This window comes from Heterodontus francisci, chromosome 1, assembly GCF_036365525.1.
Source record: "Heterodontus francisci isolate sHetFra1 chromosome 1, sHetFra1.hap1, whole genome shotgun sequence".
NCBI lineage: Eukaryota > Metazoa > Chordata > Chondrichthyes > Heterodontiformes > Heterodontidae > Heterodontus > Heterodontus francisci.
The window spans coordinates 207,670,347-207,692,290 of NC_090371.1; the positions used below are offsets into that span (position 1 = coordinate 207,670,347).

Consider the following 21,944-nt stretch of genomic DNA (forward strand, 5'->3'; position numbering starts at 1 on the left):
AAAATACTGCGGATGCTGGAAATTTGAAACAAAAACAGAAAATGCTAGAAACGCTCAGCAGGTCAAGCAGCACATCTGGGGAGAAAACAGAGTTAAGGTCAATAAGCTTTCATCAGAACTGGAAAAAGCCAGAGATAAATAGTGAATCAGTCAACTGTCTACTTTCTTCCCCAAAATTCGTACTGAATTGTGAAGAGTTGGCACGTTCTTGGATCATCACAATACATGGCACCTGCATTCAGGATCCCACACAAGGTCCAATTTCCAGCTCAATTAGTTTAAACTCAAAAGCCTGTATTAAATTGTCAATAGGGTTGCCAACCATGGCTCGATATAGGTGTTATCATATGATGCTCACAATTGATCCACGAGTGCTCACAGTTTGCAAATGTTATTGCATTTACCTTATTATGGTTGGGTCCCCTTTAATTGAGTGTCTTTGCACCCACAAGAATTCTTAAGAGGGTGGGGAAAAAAGAAAAAAGGAAATGAAAGCAAATTGGAGCCTGTAGGTTCTATAGTCATCAACAGAATGAAACAACTATTCCTTTGTCTTTAAAAAAAAAGTTATGCAGCACTTGTTCCAATTATACTTTAATTAGGTCGGGACTTGCTCAAAGACAGGATTCATTTTCAAACTAATTGAGGAAGAAATTGGAGCCCATCTTCGACACTAAAATGGGTGCAACAAGGACCAACTTCAGAGACAACATCATGTGCCCCAAAGGACACTTGAAAGACATTCAATTCTATATTGGATCCAGCCATTGTTCAAGAGTCTGGGGCGAACACCTATCACCAGCATTAGAACTCTAGTAAATGCTAATGAGGGGCCAAATATCTGCTTTAAGAGCCCTCTGTGAAATTGGGCTGCACTGAGCAAAGCAGGCACTGGGCCTGCTACACTCAGGTTTTACAGGTGTGGATATGATTGCCATCAAAAAAGCAAGTTTTTTTTTAATTTGAGGAGGAGCCAGGAGGAGTGGTAGTGCTCCTTCCTGCTCCACAGCACTCTTGAGAGCAACTACAGGCACATGATCAATCTCTCCCACCCCATTATCCCTACCCCTACCCCCAGCACTTAGAGGAGGCCTGCTGCATCCAAGGCTGGTGGCCCAAAATTGGATACCTCAACATGGAAGCTCACCTGCAATATTTAGATGAGGCCTGAGGACCAATTTCGGGTGGCTCTCAGGCTAGCCTCTTCAGGCAATGTGTGTATTAGCTAGTTCACACCCTCAAAAAGGCACAAACCAATTTATCCCCCATTATGTTTTTAACTTATTTTCAAATCAATAACAGGTCAATGATTACAAAGCCTCAAAATACCACAACATTATTTTAAAAACCTGCATTTCTATTAAATACAGAAATTCAAGATTATTGCAATATACAGAACCTTCGGGTATTTTCAAGTTGGCAGGCTGTAACTAGTGGCATGCCGCAAGGATCTCTGCTAGGGCCTCAGCTATTTACAATCCATATTAATGACTTAGACAAAGAGACAGAGAGTAATGTATCTAAGTTTGCTGACGATACACAAGGTGGCAGATGGAGTAAAATGTGGGGAAGTGTAAGGTTATTCATTTTGATAGTAAAAATAGAAAAGCAGAATTTTTTTGAAAGACGTGAAACTTATAAATGTTGATATTCAGAGGGACTTGGATGTACTTGTACAAGGAATACAAAGTTGTCACCAGTTTGCTTCTATTTCTTTTGTAAAATATGTTTAAGTACTTATAGTTGAATTATGGACACTGATTCATATGGAATCTTGAAGGGATTGCTGAAATCTGTGGGTTTGTTTTTTTTTTAAAAAGAAGTCACCAGAAGGTTCCTGGATTTGTCTCGTAAACAAGTCTTACTGGAAGGCACCTATCTGTGCTTAATCACCCAGTAGGGGCTGTTTTTGACTTGGGGAGATGTTTACAAAGTAGTGACAGCTCAAGATTTACAGGATGTCTGGAGGCTTGACTTCTGGAATGTTTTGAGTTTTAGTTTGAACTGTTAGAACAGACAGTTGGTTTTTGCCTGCCAAATAAGACACAGCTGATCTCTCTCTCTCTACTAAAAAGTCTTGCATACAGTGTGTCAGATTCCTATTTCCTCCTGTATTTGAAGAAACCCTGTATGTTTGAAGAAACCCTGAGTATCGAATGTGTGGGAACGGAAATCTTGTTGCTGCATTTCTGCTGTAAGACTTATTTGAAGCCTTTGTCGCTGCATCTCTTGGAAAGCCTACCCAAACTGATCTTCAACATCGTCTGGAAAGAACTGTTCTAGGAGGACCCCAGTGACAACTGTCTATTTGAATTTGGGACGCCAAACCAAAACAAAGGACATCTTTCCATATCTTCTTTTCAGCCTGTGTTTTTTTTTTCCTTCTGTTTTCTTTGTAACAGCTATAAACAAACATCCCTTTTATTTTCCTGGTTAAGCAATGTGTGTGTGTGTGTGTGTGTGTGTGTGTGTGTGTGTGTGTGTGTGTGTGTGTGTGTGTGTGTGTGTGTGAGAGAGAGAGAGAGGCTAGAATAAGGGGCTTTAATATTTCAATCTGCGCGTGTATGTTTTACTTCATTATTGGTTAAGATTTGTTTGATAATAAACTGATAATTTTGTTGTTTATTCAAGAAACCTGGTTGGTGTGTTCTATTCTGGGGCAAAATAGATTACATGACTGTATTGGTAAGTGGGAAAATTTAAATATATGTCGTGACCTGTGGAAAAGTGGGACAAAAATAAACAGTGCACTCCTCCCGCCTTAGTCATAACAAAGTTAACATGTAGGTACAGCAAACAATTAGGAAAGCAAATGGCATGTTGGCCTTTATTGCAAGAGGATTAGAGTACAAGGATAAAGAGGTCTTGCTACAATTGTAGAGGGCTTTGGTGAGACCACATCTGGAGTACTGTGCGCAGTTTTGCTCTCCATATTTAAGGAAGGGTATACTTGCGTTGGAGATGGTACAGCAAAGGTTCACTAGATTGGCCTCTGGGATGAGAGGCTGTGTAAACTGTCTCTATATTCTCTGGAGTTTAGAAGAATGAGGTGATCTCATTGAAACTTGCAAGATTCTGAGGGGCTGGATAGGGAAGACACAGAGGTTGTTTCTCTTACGGGGGCACAGTCTCAGGATAAGGGGTCAATCATGTAGGACGAGATGAGGAGAAATTTCTTCACTCAAACGATTGTGAATCTATGGAATTCTCTACCCCAGAGGGTTGTGATGCTCCGTTGTATATGAGAAAAATAGGGAGTGGGCGGGAAAGTGGAATTGAAGCCAAAGGTCAGCCGTGGTCCTATTAAATTGCACAGCAGGCTCAATAGACTGTATGATTTACTCCTGCTCTTATTTCTTATGTGCTATACAGCGGAAGCAGCATGCTATAGACAGAGCTAAATGATCCTATCAAAGCTCTGCAGGCCTGCTACCTCTAGTCATAAAATGGAGCACAATGAAGCTACTAACGGGAGGAAGAGGCTCCACAAATATCCCCATCCTCAACAGTGGAGGAGCCCAGCACAAAAGACAAGGCTGAAGCATTTGCAACCATCTTCAGCCAGAAGTGCCGAGTGGCTGACCCATCTCGGCCTCCTCCTGAGGTCCCCACTATCACAGACGCCAGTCTTCAGCCAGTTCGATTCACTCCATATATATGATATGATATGAAATGGCTGAGCACACTGGATACCGCAAAGGCTACGGACCCCAACATCACCCGGCTGTAATACTTGTGCTCGTGGGCCAGATGGGATTTATCCTAGGATTCTCTGGGAAGCCAGGGAGGAGATTGCAGAGCCTTTGACCTTGCTCTTTATGTCATCATTGTCGACAGGAATAGTGCCGGAAGACTGGAGGATAGCAAATGTTGTCCCCTTGTTCAAGAAGGGGAGTAGAGACAGCCCTGGTAATTATAGACCTGTGAGCCTTACTTCGGTTGTGGGTAAAATGTTGGAAAAGGTTATAAGAGATAGGATTTATAATCATCTTGAAAAGAATAAGTTCATTAGAGATAGTCAGCACGGTTTTGTGAAGGGTAGGTCGTGCCTCACAAACCTTATTGAGTTTTTCGAGAAGGTGACCAAACAGGTGGATGAGGGTAAAGCCGTGGATGTGGTGTATATGGATTTCAGTAAGGCGTTTGATAAGGTTCCCCACGGTAGGCTATTGCAGAAAATACGGAAGTATGGGATTGAAGGTGATTTAGTGCTTTGGATCAGAAATTGGCTTGCTGAAAGAAGACAGAGTGTGGTGGTTGATGGCAAATGTTCATCCTGGAGTATAGTTTCTAGTGGTGTACCGCAAGGATCTGTTTTGGGGCCACTGCTGTTCGTCATTTTTATAAATGACCTGGATGAGGGTGTAGAAGGGTGGGTTAGTAAATTTGCGGATGACACGAAGGTCGGTGGAGTTGTGGATAGTGCCGAAGGATGTTGTAGGTTACAGAGGGACATAGATAGGCTGCAGAGCTGGGCTGAGAGATGGCAAATGGAGTTTAATGCGGAAAAGTGTGAGGTGATTCACTTTGGAAGGAGTAACAGGAATGCAGAGTACTGGGCTAATGGGAAGATTCTTGGTAGTGTAGATGAGCAGAGAGATCTTGGTGTCCAGGTACATAAATCCCTGAAAATTGCCACCCAGGTTAATAGGGCTGTTAAGAAGGCATATGGTGTGTTAGCTTTTATTAGTAGGGGGATCGAGTTTCGGAGCCACGAGGTCATGCTGCAGCTGTACAAAACTCTGGTGCGGCCGTACCTGGAGTATTGCGTGCAGTTCTGCTCACCGCATTATCGGAAGGATGTGGAAGCTTTGGAAAGGGTGCAGAGGAGATTTACTAGGATGTTGCCTGGTATGGAGGGAAGGTCTTACGAGGAAAGGCTGAGGGACTTGAGGTTGTTTTCGTTAGAGAGAAGGCGGAGGAGAGGTGACTTAATAGAGACATATAAGATAATCAGAGGGTTAGATAGGGTGGATAGTGAGAGTCTTTTTCCTCGGATGGTGATGGCAAACACGAGGGGACATAGCTTTAAGTTGAGGGGTGATAGATATCGGACAGATGTCAGAGGTAGTTTCTTTACTCAGAGTAGTAGGGGCGTGGAACGCCCTGCCTGCAACAGTAGTAGACTCGCCAACTTTAAGGGCATTTAAGTGGTCATTGGATAGACATATGGATGAAAATGGAATAGTGTAGGTCAGATGGTTTCACAGGTCGGCGCAACATCGAGGGCCGAAGGGCCTGTACTGCGCTGTAATGTTCTATGTTCTATGTTCTAGAACTAGCTGCACTCCTAGCCAAACAAAAAACAGAACAAATCCAATCCGGCCAATTACCACCCCATCAGGCTATTCTCGATCATCAGCAAAGTAATGGAAGGTGTTGTCAACTGAGCTATCAAGCAGCACTTACATTGTAATAACCTGCTCACTGATGCTCAGTTTGGGTTTCACTAGGACCACTCAGATCCAAAACTCACTACAGCCTTGGTCCAAACATGGACAAAAGTGCTGAATTCCAGAGGTGAGGTGAGGTGAGGTGAGAGTACCCTTAACATCAAGGTAGCATTTAACCAAAACTGTCATAAGGAGCCCCAGTAAAACTGAAGTCAATGGGAATCAGGGGAAAACTCTCCACTGGTTGCAGTCATACATAGCACAAAGGAAGATAATTGTGGTTGTTGGAGGCCAATCATCTAAGGCCCAGGACATTGTTGCAAGAGTTACTCAGGGCAGTGCCCTAGACCCAACCATCTTCAGCTGCTTCATCAATGATCTTTCCTCCATAAGGTGAGGTGTGGATGTTCACTGATGATCGCACAGTATTCAGTACCATTCGTAATTCCTCAGATACTAAGGCTCTCCATGCGCATGCGGCAAGACCTGGATAACATTCAGTCTTGCGCTGATTTGCACTGCATAATTGCACAAGAAAGAATCTAACCATCTGCCCCTGACATTCAATGACATTACCATCGCTGAATCCCCCACCATCAACATGCTGGGGGCCACCATTGACCAGTAACTTAACTGGACCAGCCATATAAATACAGTGGCTATAACATTACTTGTTCATTTGGTAGGTGACTATTGTAAGATTCACAGGACTACAAGTAATATTCAAAGAATACGTGGGTTTTATTATAACTTAACTGGAACATTATATATATTATATACACACAGCTACACACATCTCACTCTGTTGGTCTACACCAACTCTGATGGTCTACGCTCTCTGGTTATGTGACATGACATCACTTCCTCCAGTGACCTTCATTTATAGCCTCTTTAGGTGGTTCCACAACATCCCCCTTTTTTCCAAAGATAAAAACATATACACAATATACAGTGGTATTGCAGTTCAGACTAACTATGCAGGAATAAAACAAAACATTATTTACAAGTAAGCAAGTTTAACACTCTCTAAAACAGATTTGCTTATTCATCCCGATCTTGTCATCGCAAACCTCTTTCCAGAGCTGAGCTCCCCTTGATGACTCCTCTGAGACTCTAGTAACTCAGAACTCTGGTTATTATGCTCTTCCTCTGTGCTCGTAGCCTCTGTATATTCATCTTCAAACTTTGAACGTGTTCACGATGCCACAGAGTTGCCACATGTAGGGCTGAATTTTGTTTTCCTGCCATCAGGAGCAGCAGCACGCGAAAAAATTGGCAGCCCGCATGCACGGGTTGCGTGGCAGCTCATTTAAATACGCAGGGCGGGCTGCTCTCACCCCTCTCCAAATCATGCGGTGGGGGTGTCCTCAGCAACACCGTGAACGGCATTTTTAAAGGGCTGCCAGACCTGCCCAAAGACTGCAGAGTTGAAGCTCCTATGCCCCCCAACTACACAACAAATAATTGTACTCCTCATTTCCCCCCCCAAAAAACACTTAGATTGCAGGGTTGCCCACTCCCCTCAGAGCCCACCAACTACACAAAGTGCAGAGGTCACCACGTTTCCCCAGCCACCCCCCCCCCCACAATGCAAATGTAGAGTTGACCCCATTTCCCACCGCCCACCCCACTACACTAAAAATCCCAAGATCCCCTCTTCCCCACCTTGGTGGCACCAGCTTTCCCTAGATGGGAAAGTGAAGGCGCCAGTGCCACCTGTCGCATGGAAGATCCCGAACTGCAGGGAAGATTATGGGGAATTATATTTAAATGCATCCATGACCTTTAAATACCTAAAGTCAGGTCCCATCGCTGAGCAGCAGGGGCGCCGCCGCAGAGCCTCGCCACTGCCAGGGAGATCGGGCCAGGCCAGCCCAGTGTCGGGCTCGGTGGTGGGCAGCTGCTACTCCGATCTTTCGGCCCCCACCCCCAGCCCCCGCCTGCCACGGTGCACGACATCGGGAGCTGAACAGAATTCAGCCTGTAGTGTTGTCGTACAGCTCTCTAGAGTTGAATTCGGTTCTATCTGAGAATCGTATCTTTGCGTGTCTGGACCTCGAACAATCTGGGCTGGTTACATATCACAGCAACCTCTGCAGGATACCACATTCCCAATGCATGATTGAGGACTCTGACCTTTGATACTCGCAATCGAGGCGAGACTCCAGGTCGTATTGCTTCTTCGTGTCAAGATTCCCAGCCTTTGTGTTGTCCTTTACATGGACCAACCTGATATACTCATCCTGGATATTTCCTATCATCTTCGGTGCATTACTGAATTCAGGTATTGTGACAATTCGTAAACCTCGGCATACTGGAAGTCCTGCAACAGCTGGTCCAGTTGTGTCTACAATACATTTGTGGCAGCCATTCGGAGCTCTCAAAGCTGTACTGCAAGATTATCATTCCAATGCACTTGATTGGAGAATCATTGTAGGCAGTCAGCCTGGCCATGGTGGGTTGGACCAAGGATTCTCATTTAAGTACGTGTCCTTCAGTATACGGAGAGATAGAATATTTTCAATTGTTCCGGTGTTGATTTTTACTCTGAGTTGATGCTTGCCACTCTTCTGTAGGCATATAATCCCAATGATGGTGAATGCCTCAGATTGCGTTATAGCATTGACAAGTTAACTATGTGAAATGCTTGCATGCTTGTTCGTTTGAGTGCAGTCTTTATCCATTTCCTCCTGACAATCTGTCTTTCTGCTGACCTCATGTACCTACTTGGGCTTTTATCATGTGTTGGTAAACTTTTTGTTGCATTTGCCATCCTGTCTTGTAGATGTTCTCTCTGGATGTGATCTGCCACCATTCCTGTGTGCAGTATCTGAACAAAGAACAGTACAGCACAGAAACAGGCCATTCGGCCCTCCAGGTCTGCGCCGATCTTGATGCCTGCCTAAACTAAAACCTTCTGCACTTCCGGGGACCATATCCCTCTATTCCCATCCTATTCACGTATTTGTCAAGATGCCTCTTAAACGTCGCTATCGTACCTGCTTCCACCACCTCCCCCGGCAGCACGTTCCAGGCACTCACCACCCTCTGTGTAAAGAACTTGCCTCGCACATCCCCTCTAAACTTTGCCCCTCGCACCTTAAACCTATGTCCCCTAGTAACTGATTCTTCCACCCTGGGAAAAAGCTTCTGACTATCCACTCTGTCCATGCCGCTTATAACTTTGTAAACCTCTATCATGTCACCCCTCCACCTCCGTCGTTCCAGTGAAAACAATCCGGGTTTATCCAACCTCTCCTCATAGCTAATGCCCTCCAGACCAGGCAACATCCTGGTAAACCTCTTCTGTACCCTCTCCAAAGCCTCCACGTCCTTCTGGTAGTGTGGCGACCAGAATTGCACGCAATATTCTAAGTGTGGCCTAACTAAAGTTCTGTACAGCTGCAGCATGACTTGCCAATTTTTATACTCTATGCCCCGATGGATGAAGGCAAGCATGCCGTATGCCTTCTTGACTACCTTATCCACCTGCGTGGCCACTTTCAGTGACCTGTGGACATGTACGCCCAGACCTCTCTGCTTGTCAATACTCCTAAGGGTTCTGCCATTTACTGTATACTTCCCACCTGCATTAGACCTTCCAAAATGCATTACCTCACATTTGTCCGGGTTCAACTCCATCTGCCATTTCTCTGCCCAAGTCTCCAACCCATCTATATCCTGCTGTATCCTCTGACAATCCTCATCACTATCCGCAACTCCACCAACCTTTGTGTCGTCCGCAAACTTACTAATCAGACCAGCTACATTTTCCTCCAAATCATTTACATATACTACAAACAGCAAAGGTCCAAGCACTGATCCCTGCGGAACACCACTAGTCACATCCCTCCATTCAGAAAAGCACCCTTCCACTGCTACCCTCTGTCTTCTATGACCGAGCCAGTTCTGTATCCATCTTGCCAGCTCACCTCTGATCCCGTGTGACTTCATCTTTTGTACCAGTCTGCCATGAGGGACCTTGTCAAAGGCTTTACTGAAGTCCATATAGACAACATCCACTGCCCTTCCTTCATCAATCATCTTCGTCACTTCCTCAAAAAACTCAATCAAATTAGTGAGGCACGACCTCCCCTTCACAAAACCATGCTGCCTCTCGCTAATTAGTTCGTTTGTTTCCAAATGGGAGTAAATCCTGTCCCGAAGAATCCTCTCTAATAATTTCCCTACCACTGACGTAAGGCTCACCGGCCTGTAATTTCCTGGATTATCCTTGCTACCCTTTTTAAACAAAGGAACAACATTGGCTATTCTCCAGTCCTCTGGGACCTCACCTGTAGCCAATGAGGATACAAATTCTGTCAAGGCCCCAGCAATTTCTTCCCTTGCCTCCCTCCCGGAGCTTGGCCTTTTGCACTGCCTTACCCAATGTACTTGCATGCCACAAGTTTTGCACTGGTCCTGGTATGCTGCACAACTGCAAATTTGCTGAATCAGGTCACATTTGCCACAAGGCTTAGCAGACTTCTGAGCCTTGGTTACCATACCAATTGTCATAGCCGTCCCCAATGCTTGTGACTGTTGGTGCCCAGCCGTATGGCTTCAAATCTCCTTCCATCATTGAGTAGTGCAGCTATGGTGTACCCTTTCTGCTTTTCTAGCAGACCTCTAGTGGGGCAGACATGATTACTAGTTCTATAACCCATTCCAACAATTCAATATCTGTGCAGTTGCATTCTTGAGCTTTGTCTCAGCACCTTGTAACAAACTGGTCAATGGACTCATCTTGCCTTCACCAGTAGGTCATAAGCTCAAGCTTCTGCACTCGGAAATTGACCTTTACCTTGCGTTGCTCCTCCAGGAATATCTACAGCTTGCTAGAGTCCTTCTGATCCTCAGCTGATAATCCTGACATATTGATCCATTGCAGACCCTCGGTGCCCAGTGCAATCTTTATTTTCACAGCTTGTTTCTCTGGTTCACTCATTTCTTGATCCAGGAAACATAGTTCCATCCAGTGACCAAACAGTTTAAACTCAGACACTATGTCTGATGCCTTCCAAACTGGATACTTGAATGCAAGTTTCTGTATGATCTTGCTTTTTCACAAATATAGGCTTTTTCCACAGGTTTTCATTTTACCACACACAATTCTTTTACAGGCTTTCTGCTTTACAGATTTTCTATCTCACAGGTATAGCTTTTGGTTTCCTTTTTTAGATAGGTTCATTATTGCAGGCCTACCCCTTTTGGGAGTGAGAGACTAGAGCTGTTTTCTTTGTTAACACTGCTCATTCACTTTTTTTAAAATAGAGGGTTTTTTTTCTCTGCAGAAAGCTGCAGCTTATAGTACTGGCAGCTGCCACAACCAGCCTTTGACTTTGTGCTGGATCTCCAGTGGTGCTCTTGAGCTTTTTCTGCTCTTTTCAGCTTGGGACTCCTTCCCCTACCACCATCCCCCAACCATGATGCAAAAAACCTGGGAAAACTAATGCAATAATGGCTACAGCTACTGCTTTTCAAATTTTTTGACCCACTGCTAGATTAGCTGAAACCTCCGATCCCTGGCAAATTGCCTGCTGTACTCACGGAGTTTCAACACCTCCTGGGGTCCTGTCTGCAGTCTGCACTATTGTGGGGTGTCCTGCCAGCTGCTCTCCTCCTGAATCTACAGCCACTCCAGATAAGCAATTAGCTATTCTTTGTTCTCTCTTGATGTATTCTTCAGAAAAAAAAATCAAACATTGCCACAATGTAACATTTGGTGCCCTTCAGAAAATTATATCCAAATGTTGCCACTATGTAATATTACTTGTTCCTTTGGTATGTGACCTACAAGTAATATCCAAAGAATACGTAGGTTACACAGCTACTAAAGGAGCACATCTACACATGTCTCACTCTGTTGGTCTACACCCACACTCTCTGGTTATTTGTGATGCGACATCACTTCCTTCAGTGACCTTCCCTTACAGCCTCTTAAGGTGGTCCCACAACAGTGGCTACAAGAGCAGGTCAGAGACTAGGTGTCCTGTAGCAGGTGACTCACCTCCTGACTCCACAAAGCCTGCCCACCATCTACAAGGCACAAGTCAGGAGTGTGATGGAATACTTTCCACTTGCCCGGATGAGTGCAGCTCCAGCAACACTCAAGAAGCTCGACACCATCCAGGATATAACAGCCCACTTAACATTCACTCCCTCCACCAACAGCGCACATGGGCAGCAGTGCGTACTATCTACAAGATGCACTGCAGCAGCTCACCAAGGCTCTTTCAACAGCATTTTCCAAACTCACGACCTCTACCACCTAGAACAAGAGCAACGGATGCATGGGAACACCATCACCTGCATATCCCCCTCCAAGCCACACACCACTTTGATTTGGAATTATATCATAGTTTTTTCACTGTCCCCGAGTCAAACTACTGGAATTCCCAAGCTAGCATCACTGTGGGTGTACTTACACCACATGGACTGTAGTGAATCAAGGCGGCAGCTCACCACCACCTTCTCAAGGATGCTCACGCCCCATGAACAAATAAAAGACCCACAAAACCGGTCATGTCCCGATCTAATGAATTTCCTTTGGGAGTTTCCACAAATTGCGCCCGTTTGTGGCCTTCAAGGAGGCTCTTAAAAGTAAGTTTTATTTTTCAGCACAAGGACATTGGGACCTTCAAAAAAATCTTTTAAATTTACTAAAACTGACTACTAAATACCAATGTAATCGGGAAATGGTTCTGTATAGTTTTTTAAAGTTATTTTCAGGTATTTAAAATTGGGTTAGTCACTGGTGCTAGACTAGACACTTGAGTAAAAATGCTTGTTTGCGATAAACCCATTTTCAACTGTAATAATCAAACTGAACCATGTTGCCACTCAAATATATCAATGATTTTTATTTTATAGCAAAAAATCTTTGAAAAAATGATGTTCCGTAACATTGGCAATTATGTTGGTGCACGGCGGATTTTATATTTGTTGAAATGCAAATAAGCTTGGGTGAAAACTTGAGCAAAAAAAGCTTCTCAAAATTAGTACAGTTTTGAAAGCAGAAACTATAGTGTAGATGCCTCCGAATATCGTACACGCACCCCTCTATAATATTATTAGGATATATACCAGTTACTCTCTCTCTCAACTCTATTTTCACTCTCATCACTCCGTTATTATGTACACCTTCCCACCATTTTGTTCTTCATTGTCAGTTTCAAGGGAGACACAAAGGTCTCTATTTTGTCATATTTGTGTCACCTGGTTTCTATTTCTAGCCCTTTTATTATTTTTTTTTCCCTGCCTCATGACTATTTATCTGCCACTTACATCCCACCACATATATTTTGAAGTGCTGAAGGTGGTATTTGCTTGTGTTATGCCATAAGGTGACCCTTTGTTACAGTACTTCCCTGTATTAGGTCAAAGGAATCGCACAGAGCAGCTGCAGCCTGAGAGGTGAGAAAGCAATGTTCATTACTCATGTGGCTGTATCTCTTCTATTGTGTAATGCCCTACATTATCAGCATTTGAATGAAATACAACATTTCAAAAGCCTGGCTTCAGTTTAACATTTAAATTGTATAATGAGTGAACTATTTATTTTGAAGACATGATTAATGCCTAATTATTATTGTGGTTCTATACAATTAAGGTAGAATTGTGGTTCTGGCTTTAATGAAAGTCATGTTGCAACCCGATAACACCATTGACGCAAAAAAGCTTTGTCTATAAACCCCCTAAAATTCTTCATGAATTGAACTACAAGTCCGTTATTTATGGTACTGTACATAGAAGTCGTTTGATGACTTGATTTACTGTGAATAATTCTAACTCCCACAGGGGATGCTGAGACCAAGTGGGCCCACATCAGAGACGCCATCTATGAGTCAGCTTTGACCACCTACGGCAAAAGTGCGAAGAGAAATGCAGACTGGTTTCAATCTCATAATGAAGAGCTGGAACCTGTCATAGCCGCTAAGCGCATTGCACTTTTGAACTACAAGAAAGCCCCCAGCGATTTAACATCCGCAGCACTTAAAGCAGCCAGAAGTACTGCACAAAGAACAGCTAGGCGTTGCGCAAACGACTACTGGCAACACCTATGCAGTCATATTCAGCTGGCCTCAGACACCGGAAACATCAGAGGAATGTATGATGGCATGAAGAGAGCTCTTGGGCCAACCATCAAGAAGATCACCCCCCTCAAATCTAAATCGGGGGACATAATCACTGACCAACGCAAACAGATGGACCGCTGGGTTGAGCACTACCTAGAACTGTACTCCAGGGAGAATGCTGTCACTGAGACTGCCCTCAATGCAGCCCAGCCTCTACCAGTCATGGATGAGCTGGACATACAGCCAACCAAATCGGAACTCAGTGATGCCATTGATTCCCTAGCCAGCGGAAAAGCCCCTGGGAAGGACAGCATTACCCCTGAAATAATCAAGAGTGCCAAGCCTGCTATACTCTCAGCACTACATGAACTGCTATGCCTGTGCTGGGACGAGGGAGCAGTACCCCAGGACATGCGCGATGCCAACATCATCACCCTCTATAAAAACAAAGGTGACCGCGGTGACTGCAACAACTACCGTGGAATCTCCCTGCTCAGCATAGTGGGGAAAGTCTTTGCTCGAGTCGCTCTGAACAGGCTCCAGAAGCTGGCCGAGCGCGTCTACCCTGAGGCACAGTGTGGCTTTCGTGCAGAGAGATCGACTATTGACATGCTGTTCTCCCTTCGTCAGATACAGGAGAAATGCCGTGAACAACAGATGCCCCTCTACATTGCTTTCATTGATCTCACCAAAGCCTTTGACCTCGTCAGCAGACGTGGTCTCTTCAGACTACTAGAAAAGATCGGATGTCCACCAAAGCTACTAAGTATCATCACCTCATTCCATGACAATATGAAAGGCACAATTCAACATGGTGGCTCCTCATCAGAGCCCTTTCCTATCCTGAGTGGTGTGAAACAGGGCTGTGTTCTCGCACCCACACTTTTTGGGATTTTCTTCTCCCTGCTGCTTTCACATGCGTTCAAGTCCTCTGAAGAAGGAATTTTCCTCCACACAAGATCAGGGGGCAGGTTGTTCAACCTTGCCCGTCTAAGAGCGAAGTCCAAAGTACGGAAAGTCCTCATCAGGGAACTCCTCTTTGCTGACGATGCTGCTTTAACATCTCACACTGAAGAATGCCTGCAGAGTCTCATCGACAGGTTTGCGTCTGCCTGCAATGAATTTGGCCTAACCATCAGCCTCAAGAAAACGAACATCATGGGGCAGGATGTCAGAAATGCTCCATCCATCAATATTGGCGACCACGCTCTGGAAGTGGTTCAAGAGTTCACCTACCTAGGCTCAACTATCACCAGTAACCTGTCTCTAGATGCAGAAATCAACAAGCGCATGGGTAAGGCTTCCACTGCTATGTTCAGACTGGCCAAGAGAGTGTGGGAAAATGGCGCACTGACACGGAACACAAAAGTCCGAGTGTATCAGGCCTGTGTCCTCAGTACCTTGCTCTACGGCAGCGAGGCCTGGACAACGTATGCCAGCCAAGAGCGACGTCTCAATTCATTCCATCTTCGCTGCCTTCGGAGAATACTTGGCATCAGGTGGCAGGACTATATCTCCAACACAGAAGTCCTTGAAGCGGCCAACATCCCCAGCTTATACACACTACTGAGTCAGCGGCGCTTGAGATGGCTTGGCCATGTGAGCCGCATGGAAGATGGCAGGATCCCCAAAGACACATTGTACAGCGAGCTCGCCACTGGTATCAGACCCACCGGCCGTCCATGTCTCCGTTATAAAGACGTCTGCAAACGCGACATGAAATCGTGTGACATTGATCACAAGTCGTGGGAGTCAGTTGCCAGCATTCGCCAGAGCTGGCGGGCAGCCATAAAGACAGGGCTAAATTGTGGCGAGTCGAAGAGACTTAGTAGTTGGCAGGAAAAAAGACAGAGGCGCAAGGGGAGAGCCAACTGTGCAACAGCCCCAACAAACAAATTTCTCTGCAGCACCTGTGGAAGAGCCTGTCACTCCAGAATTGGCCTTTATAGCCACTCCAGGCGCTGCTTCACAAACCACTGACCACCTCCAGGCGCGTATCCATTGTCTCTCGAGATAAGGAGGCCCAAAAGAATTCTAAAACTGATCATTTCTGTTGATCTTGTTTGGAAATGTTTTCCGATGCTTTAATTTTCTCTATTCAGAGCAGATCAGCAAATCCAATTTATTTCTCTTGCCTGCTCTTTCCCCTGCTCTGCTCGTCATATCATGGTCTGCTAGTGTTACCAGGGCCCACTGGCCATTGCAGGGCCTGGAGGTGAGAGTGGCAGTAAACTGCTAAGCTTTTGAGTTCTCACTAAACACAGCGTCGGGATTTCCATTTGACTAACGTCTCTCTGAGCAGTGTGTGCACATGATCCAAACAAGATTGAGCCACACGCCTTCGTTTTGAAAGGCATACGCATCACTACGAGTGAGTGACAGTGACCTACTTGTTCAAATCAAATAAAGGACAGAGCAGGACCTCATAAATATGCAGCGACACCAAAAGCAGGTACAAAGTAGTCTGGAAAAGAAAGTCCACAGGCACGATCAGGGAATGCTGCACTGTGAACTCTATTTCCTCATAACTTTGCTCCCAGGTTTCTCACAGCAGTGCCCAGAAGATTAATCTTTTATTTCCAGAGACGGTCAGGAAAGATTAGCAATCCTAGTCCCCAAGAGTAAATGTCTTGCAACTACAATCTTTTATATAAACAGAGTGCAGCAGCATGATTATACAGTTGGCAATATAATTATTTCTTCACAAACTAATTGCATTTGCAACTGATCTTTTTTTTGTTATTTTATGTTCAAAAATTGAAATGTGTAAGGCAACAAAGCATTGACACTCATTGAATCATTGAAGCATTGTAAGGCTACAAAGTGGAATTTTGCAGGCCAGATTCTCTCTGCTCAGTTCCTGATCTGAACTCTGTACCATATGAGGATGACAATGACTCTCTTCAGAAGGTGATGGGAGAGCCTCAGTGGATTGTTGTGTGCCTCTTAACACTCAGTGAAAGGTGGTATTTACAGAGGGCTGGGAGCAGGTTGCCCAGCCACAAGTGCCTTCTCACTATTAGAGATAATTGAGCCAGTGGTGACCCAAGGATAAAATGGGAGGAGAAAATTTGAGGAAACGTCACCTTCGCTGTAAGGCAAATGTTTATAGCGAATCAGTAGCCCCTTTTACACTCTGACCTATTTTCTCTTCTGTTACAGTTAATGAGAAAGAATATGGGGTGGAGTGTAAAAGAAGCTGTCAGCTCACCGCACCCAGTTACAGGAGCTGTCAGCTCACCCCACCCAGTTACAGGAGCTGTCAGCTCACTGCGCCCGGTTTACAGAAGCTGTCAGCTCACCCCACCCAGTTACAGGAGCTGTCAGCTCACTGCGCCCGGTTTACAGGAGCTGTCAGCTCACCGCACCCAGTTACAGGAGCTGTCAGTTCACAGCACCTGGTTAGTGCTGCCACCCAAGATGAATTTCACCCTCTCCACCTAAAAATATTTCTTTGCAGACAATTAATATAACAAATCACTTGAAACTAGTGTTTTCGAAATTAGAAGCAATTTCAGAATTTTCCTCAAATCATGCAGCAATTAGCAATTCTAATAACTTACACAAAAAACGCTGTAAAACAGCAACAGGAATGAGAATGAAGAAATGTGTCATAATATGGTTGAAATGATCATTTTGAATTCCTATGAACAACTGAAAGGGTTTAACTCTGTCGACTCCCCAAGCACCCCGTTTCTGGGCACAAGCTCAGTAACACTTTTCCGTAAATAAACTACTCCCATAGCAAGGGAGAGGAAGGGCACAGGTGCAGTAGTAAACAGAATCACAGAAAATACATTCGGATTGCAGAAGGAAACTGATTTTCACCTCTGAAAGACCTTGGGAATCTTTTGCAAAGTTGCAGCAGGACTAGTACACAGCAGTGCAAATAGATTTCTGAAACATGGGGTCCAGATGTCGAATGATTAATGTGCCTCTATGCATGTCAATACAGCACATTTTGTTGTGACTAAGTGCTGTTCTCCAAATAATACTTAAACCATTCTTTGGAAGGAAAACATTGAAGTATACAATCTCAATGCATCTCCTCTGCAAGGGCACATAAATCTTTTAACAGTAAGGAAAACAATGCAAGTTGATTTTGCACCACTTTTCAATCTATCACATGGGGACTTGCAAGTTCTACAGGGAAAAAATGGAAAGGAAACAAAATCTATTTTTGCAAAATGTGGGAAACTGGATTTTCTCTACAGATTACTCTCCAGAACAGCAAGTAGTTTGAGAACCATGAATTAAACCTGTGCCTTTGTTATGGACATCACAAGAGTTACAGCGCCTCTGATTTTAATGGATTTTTTGTGTTCATAAATGTGAGGAATGTGTGCTGGGGAATGGAACTCTTCCCATTTCAGGCACCCAGTGTTAAGCACGTTCATGTAAAACAAAAAAGTCTGAATTTTTTTTTTGACAAGGAATATAATTATAGCACTGTAATGACCTGTAATGAATGCAAACGCTTCCAGGCCACTTCAAATGTGTAGAAACATTAGTTTTCCCTTTGGTTACCTTCTAGACATTGGACCAATGCATTTGTATAAAATCACCAAAATGACCTCAGCATTCCAACATTTCAGCATTTAATACAGTTAGTACACCATGTAATTATGAAGGATGAAGTAAATTTTAACACTAGAACATGATCTTGATAGCATTCGTAAATCTGTGCTCGTTTGTTGGTTGTCACCATGGCCATAGTGGGGCCTTTGGCATCGTCTTGCTTCTAATTTTTTTCTTTTAAAGCCCTCCAGAAAACCATGAAGGTGACCGGAAGGTCAGAAGCATTACTATCAAGACGGTGGATCAATGCATTGTACAAAATCACCAAAAGTGGCCTCAGCATTCCAACATTCCAACATTTAGTACATCATGTAACTATGAAGGATGGATGGATCATTTCCAGATGCAGAGTAAAGCGCCCCCGCTGCCCTGCCCCACTCTAGCCCTACAATGTTCCCTTTCCCTGACCTCAGAGGAGCACTCTTTAATGCATCAGTGAGACATTCTGTAAGAAACTCCTACAGGTGTAATGTTGGTGGCAGACACCTCTAGGATACTATACAGGATTCCCTCAGGATCAGACTTCTTATTGGAAACCAGAGAAGAGAATCAGAGGAATAAAACTCAGTATTGGTCATTATATACCCACCATTATAAGCCTCTCACAGCTACCTCGATGACACTTCTTCACACCCTGCCTCCTATAAGGACTCTATTCCATTCTCCCAGTCTCTCCATCTCCGTTTCATCTGCTCTGATGATGCAACCTTCCATGACAGCACTTCTGATATGTCTTCCTTTTTCCTCAACCGAGGATTTCCCCCCCACTGTAGTTGACAGGGCCCTCAACTGTGTCCGGCCTATTTCCCACACCTCTACCCTCACCCCTTCCCCTCCCTCCCAGAACCACGACAGGGTTCCCCTTGTCCTCACTTTCCACCCCATCAGCCTCCATATCGAAAGGATCATCCTCAGCCATTTCCGCCACCTCCAGCGTGATGCCACTACCAAATGCATCTTCCCCTCCCTTCCACTGTCAGCATTCCATGGGGATCATTCCCTCCGTGACACCCTGGTCCACTCCTCCATTACCGCCACCACCTCGTCCACTTCCCACGGCAACGTCCCCTCCAATCACAGGAGGTGTAATACCTGCCCATTTACCTCCTCTCTCCTCACTATCCAAGGCCCCAAACACTCCTTTCAGGTGAAGCAGAGATTTACTTGTACTTCTTTCAATGTAGTATACTGTATTCGCTGCTCACAATGTGGTCTCCTCTACATTGAGGAGACCAAACGTAGACTGGGTGACCGCTTTGCGGAACACCTCCATTCAGTCCGAAAGCATGACCCCGAGCTTCCGGCTGCAGTGTTCCAGTGAACATCAACGCAAGCTCAAGGAACAGCATCTCATTTACCGATTAGGCACACTACAGCCTGCCGGACTGAACATTGAGTTCAATCATTTCAGAGCCTGACGGGGCCCCCATTTTACTTTTATTTTTAGTTTTTTTTTCTTTTTTTTTTGTGCTGTTTTATTTTATTTCATCTTAGTTTGTTCAGTTTGCTTACCCACTTTATTTTCATGTTTGTGCTTGCGGCTGTTCAATTTTCAGTCCATTAAGACCCTATCTGTACTAATGCTTTATCTTTCAACACACCATTAACATATTGTTTGCCTTTGCTCCATGACCTTCTGGTCAGCTATTCTGTGACCTTGTCCTATCTACACCTTCTCCTTTGTTATCTCTTGCCCCACCCCCACTTTACTTGCTTATAACCTTTCACATTTCTAATATCTGCCAGTTCTGAAGAAGGGTCACTGACCTGAAACGTTAACTCTGCTTCTCTCTCCTCAGATGCTGCCAGACCTGAATATTTCCAGCATTTCTTGTTTTTATTTCAGCATTGGTCATATTGGAGCAGAAGGGAGGAATTTAACAAGGTCATGGAGATTAAAGTTGGAACAGTAAAGTCAGCCAAAAGTCAGTTGTTTCTTTAGAACAACCAACAACTGAATCAATAAAGCAGAAGATGGCAAGAGGATTGCCAGAAGTTACAACGGATAGATTTGGCAAGGCACTAGAGGAAATAACTGTGGAAGGAGCAGGAAGAAAGCAATTGTAGCTTTTTTGCCCTTAATACAAGTTGTATCCATCAGCTTTCTGAGCAGAGATAGATTTGGCCCATGATGGCAGAGAGTGATTAAGATGACAGTTGCGATAGGCAGAATTTTGTTCTAGGTGTAATCAAAGCAAGATTCTGTCCCATATCTGACAGAAGGGGAAGAGTGAGGTATGCAACTTACTCTGTCCATCAGTATATCAATTACTCAGCAGCAGAGACAGAAGGATCAAAGAAATAAAAACAGTAAGACCAGGGAAAAGTAAAGAATAACTAACGACCTTCAAAATTATTTAACTTAAATGAGCAACTTCTTTTTACAAATTTGCACTATGTGCCAGGAGCACATAATTGGGAACTCAGATATGGGGTTATTGGGATTTCCCATCTGTTAATTTTAATTGAAGGAAAATCTTATGGAGCCCACAGACCTCCATACCTAAATTCCCCAAACACAACAGGAATACTTTACTCAAATTTATTGCAGCGTATTCTGCAAAAGGCAGCAATCAGAGAGGTGCAGGAGTGAAGAGACAAATATAATACGAGAATTTGGACTGGAGTCGAAGAAAAGGATAAGGAGGTTACTTCTTCACTAGGCCAATCATGGATATCGGTAGGCTAAGTGAATAGTTGTTCAAAGTCATTGAAGATGGAAAAAGAGTCAGGATTAATGTCAAAATAAAAGCAAAATACTGCAAATGCTGGAAATCTGAAATAAAAACAAGAAATGCTGGAAATATTCAGCGGGTCTGGCGGTATCTGTGCAGTGAGAAGCAGAATTAACGTTTCAAGTCAGTGACCCTTCATCAGAACTGGCAGAGCCAGAAATGTAATAGGTTTTAAGCTAGTAAAGCGGGGATGGGGCAAAAGATAACAAAAGAGGTGTTGACAGGACAAGGTCACAGAGAATAACTGACCAGAAGGTCAAGGAGCAAAGGCAAATGGTATGTTAATGGTGTGCTGAAAGACAAAGCATTAGTAAAGTGAGGGTGTTAATGGACTGAAAACTGAATAGCCCTGGCCACAAGCATAAACATGAAAAAAACAGTGGGTAGGCACAGTAGAAACAAACTAACATAAAATAAATACATAAAAAAGAAAAAATAACTAAAGATAAAAATAAAAGGGGGGGGGGGGCCCCGTCATGCTCTGAAATTATTGCACTCAATGTTCAGTCCGACAGGCTGTAGTGTGCCTAATCGGTAAATGAGATGCTGTTCCTCGAGCTTGCGTTGATGTTCACTGGAACACTGCAGCAATCAGGACAGAGAAGTTAGCATGTGAGCAGGGGGGGTGGGGGGGGTGTTGAAATGGCAAGCAACTGGAAGCTCGGGGTCATGCTTTCAGACTGAGTGGAGATGTTCCGCAAAGCAGTCACCCAGTCTGCATTTCGTCTCAACCAATGTAGAGGAGGCCACATTGTGAGCAGTGAAAACAGTATATTAAATTGAAAGTAGTACAAGTAAATCGCTGCTTCACCTGAAAGGAATGTTTGGGGCCTTGGACAGAGAGGAGAGAAGAGATAAATGGGCAGGTATTACACCTCCTGCGATTGCAGGGGAAGGTGCCATGGGAAGGGGACGAGGTGGTGGGGGTAATAGAGGAGTGGACCAGGGTGTCGCGGAGGGAACAATCCCTATGGAATGCTGACAGGGGAAGGGAGGGGAAGATACGTTTGGTAGTGGCATCACGCTAGAGGTGGCAGAAATGGCGGAGGATGATCCTTTGGATGTGGACGCAGGTGGGGTAGAAAGTGAGGACAAGGGGAACCCTGTCGCGGTTCTGGGAGGGAAGGGTTGAGGGTGAGGGTAGAGATGCGTAAATAGGC

At 44.4% G+C, this 21,944-nt stretch overlaps 1 protein-coding gene across 4 annotated transcripts in view; it reads right to left on the minus strand.

Annotated features, from left to right (window-relative positions):
- The window catches only part of fhip1aa (FHF complex subunit HOOK interacting protein 1Aa), a 196,706-nt gene that overhangs the window by 63,357 nt on the left and 111,405 nt on the right, over positions 1-21,944 (minus strand). The window lies entirely within an intron of this gene.